The sequence below is a fragment of the Lynx canadensis genome, chromosome B1 (genome assembly GCF_007474595.2).
Source record: "Lynx canadensis isolate LIC74 chromosome B1, mLynCan4.pri.v2, whole genome shotgun sequence".
NCBI classification, from domain to species: domain Eukaryota; kingdom Metazoa; phylum Chordata; class Mammalia; order Carnivora; family Felidae; genus Lynx; species Lynx canadensis.
This window is the reverse complement of record NC_044306.2, coordinates 153,095,983-153,099,589: the sequence shown is the minus strand read 5'-3', so window position 1 is coordinate 153,099,589 and position 3,607 is coordinate 153,095,983. Positions and strand designations below refer to the sequence as shown.

At 35.0% G+C, this 3,607-nt stretch overlaps 1 pseudogene; it reads left to right on the top strand.

Annotated features, from left to right (window-relative positions):
- The first annotated feature begins 829 nt into the window (after positions 1–829).
- LOC115513240 lies at positions 830–991 on the top strand (annotated as a pseudogene).
- Positions 992–3,607: the final 2,616 nt, after the last annotated feature.

Here is a 3,607-nt window from a genome sequence, read left to right as displayed (position 1 = left end):
AAAGAACCACATTTTGGTCTAAGAACATTCCTAAACCTTGGGTCTATGTTTAAATGTCAACCTTGAAATGTATTGCATTTCAAAAAGTCAATAGGGTTTCAATTTACTTTTGGTAAATATATCTTTTATTGGGAGAAAAATAGGAAACTGTTGGAGGATCGATTCTCATGTGGTCACTACTATACTATTTCTTCTAATTTATGTAGAGCCTTATAAAAAGAATACTTTCTGTTTGTCAGTGTCATCGTCTTGAATTTGTGTATGTGCATTCCAAATTCTTGAAAATCAAGCAGTTCTAATAATATATTCTTCCTTAATGGTTAGATTTTTGGTCCATTGTCTGTCTGCTTGTTTATTTTACTTATTTAGACTGTACAAAATCTGATATTCTGAACCAAAATGATATATCCTGTACATTTATACAAGGTTCTCTTTCTAATTTTTTTTATTGTTTGGAAATGTATGACTTACTGTTTTCCTTTGTGTGTATAGTGCGTGTGTGTGTGTGTGGTGGAGAGGGTAAGAGTAACCTTTTATGCACCTAGCATGATTTGTTCCCTTTCTCTTCAATTAAACAATACTGTTGTCTGACTTCAATCTTTTCCAGCTGCAAAGAAAGGCCAGCCCATGGCTCAAGAGGGATAGAGTTCAGGAATTGTTTCTTCTGATAAACCTGCAGTTGATTCTCGTGGTCTCTTTCTAAGAAATGGGTCAGATTGGTGAAATGTCATTTTTGTTGTTTGTCTTTTGCAGTTTGTAAACTTGGAATGCTGCAGAAGTTTAAGAGCCAAGAGAAATACTGGCATGACTAGAAGGTCACCGTTACCTTATCGCTTCTCGGCCTTTTGGCTAAGATCAAGTGTAGTATCTGTTCTTATCAGTTTAATATCTGATACGTCCTCTAACCGTTACCTTAACACAGGGGTAGTGGGTCTCAAAACACTTCAAGTTCAGAGGAAAAGATGTCAAAATGCTTGTGTGCCGAGTTTTAAAACTGCAATAGTTGTCTGAGATTATTCTATGAACCTGACCTATGTTCATTTGGTGCTGTACTTCTACAGCTCCTGGTATCCTCTCAAAATGTATTCTATGCAACAACTATATTTTATAGGATATCAACCCTTGTTTATCACTGGAGAGTCTTAGATGCTACTGAGGATTTGGAGAGAAAGCACACTCTGTCAGGAACCCTACCACAAACACAACCATGTACCCTCTTAACTCTTTTATATTCTGAAATACGGCCTTCACATTTTATTAGGAACACCTAAAGGGTAGGAACTATAATGGTGCCCATTTTACAGATGAGAAAAAGGAGACACAGAGAAGCTAAGTGACTTGTTCAAGATCCAACAGGTAATAAATACACAAGCAAGACTTGAACTCAGGAATTCTGGCTCCAGTGAAAAACCTGCTTCTAAATATGAGCATAGCTATGCATTAGTTGAAACAAGTATTTATTTTCTTGGGCTGCCATTACAAAATATCACAAACTGGGTGGTTTAAACACAAGAAATTGATTTTATCACAGTTCAAGGTGCTAGAAGTCTGAGAATGGGGTGCCAGAGTAGTCAGTTTCTGGTGTTAACGCTCTCAGTTTGCAGACAGCAACTTGCCTTTGGGTTTTCACATGGTCTTTCATCTGTGTGCACAGAAGGAGAGAGACAGCAGGTGTCTTGTACATCTTTTCCTCTTCTTAAAAAGACATCAGTCCTATCATATTAAGGTCCTACCCTTATAACGTTTTTAACATTAACCACCTCCTAAAATGTTCTGTCTCCAATTACAGTAACATTTGGGGATAGGGATTCAACATAAGAATTTTGGCAGAGCTCACAATGTCCTTTTTTAGTCCATGGCAAAAAAATTATAAAAATGTAATATTCAATACTATCTAAAATAATTTCCCTATAAATATAAATTAATTTACAATTTGTTCAACTGACGTTATTTGTAACCAGATTAAAAAGGTCTCATGGCTCCATTAATACAGACTCTAAAAAAAAACCTACAAAGCCGAAAAGAGGTCTATAGCTTTTTGGGCAGTCAATGCCTACACTGTATTTTAAAGCAGAAATAATACATCATCTCTATTTTAAAGTGTAAACATGGTATTGGGTATACAAGAAAAGAGTGTGTATTGAGAAGACAAAGCATTTACTCGTCTCATCCTTTTCTTTTTTTTTTCAATATATGAAATTTATTGTCAAATTGGTTTCTATACAACACCCTGTGCTCATCCCAAAAGGTGCCCTCCTCAATACCCATTACCCACCATCCATCCCCTCCCTCCCACCCCCCATCAACCCTCAGTTTGTTCTCAGTTTTTAAGAGTCTCTTATGCTTTGGCTCTCTCTCCCACTCTAACCTCTTTTTTTTCTTTTTTTTACCCCTTCCCCTCCCCCATGGGTTTCTGTTAAGTTTCTCAGGATCCACATAAGAGTGAAAACATATGGTATCTGTCTTTCTCTGTATGGCTTATTTCACTTAGCATAACACTCTCCAATTCCATCCACGTTGCTACAAAAGGCCATATTTCATTCTTTCTCATTGCCACGTAGTACTCCATTGTGTATATAAACCACAATTTCTTTATCCATTCCGTCTCATCCTTTTCAATATATGTCACATTATCAATAATTATACCTGATTATAAAAATTGGGGACCTAAGATTCACTGTCAACTGAAAATATGGTTCTGCTTACAGATCTGTTTTAGGAACTGTTGCTTCATTTCTGACCTTGTAAGGTGTAGAAAATATACATCATGGAGAAAAAGGTAAAACAAATTGAAATACAGTACTTGGTTTCCCTAGAGAATTCTATAATGATGATAAATATGAACAAAGTGTGACTTCAGCTGAAAACCATGTAGAGGGAATAGACTTTGATATGGGAGCTCGCCTCTCCAAGTGTGGTCCAGGGATGAGCAGCATCAATATCACCAAGGAGCTAATTAGAGATAGAAATTCAGGTCCCACTCCTAGCCTACTGAGTTACAATCCGCATTTTTGTCTTCAAAGTCCTCAGGTGAATTAAATGAACATTATTGAATAAAAAGAATTAACATAAGAAATGTGTTCATGCAGTAATGAAAACTGGTGGATGGGCATAAGTCTTGGATTTTTACCTTATTCTGTTCAATTATTATAGAACAGGAATCAAGTGATCTAATTTTTAGAAATTGCATTAGAACTATATAATGCCTCTTCTATTTATTTTTGTTAGTATCTTCAAAAGGGATAATAAGGAAAATGGCTTAGAAAAGTTGGAGCAATCTATTCATTTAAAAGATAAATTATTGTTATCTTAAGATAGAATCTATTGCTAAGTTAAATCTATTGATTTAAACTTAGAATTCTGCTATAACTAATTCACAATCATGTATTTGATTCAGAGACAAGTTAATCAACAATAGGAAGTAAATATTGAGAGAACTTTCAGAAAAGTTTCCTCAATCAGTCCATTAATTAATAATTCTAAACCTGCTCTATAGATAAAAGTGTTCTGGTATAGAAATCAGAAAAGCCAGATTGATATAAAAATAGGATATGTTACCAAAATTTATATAAAAGTAGGTTATAGTAAACTCTAACTTACCTAAGGG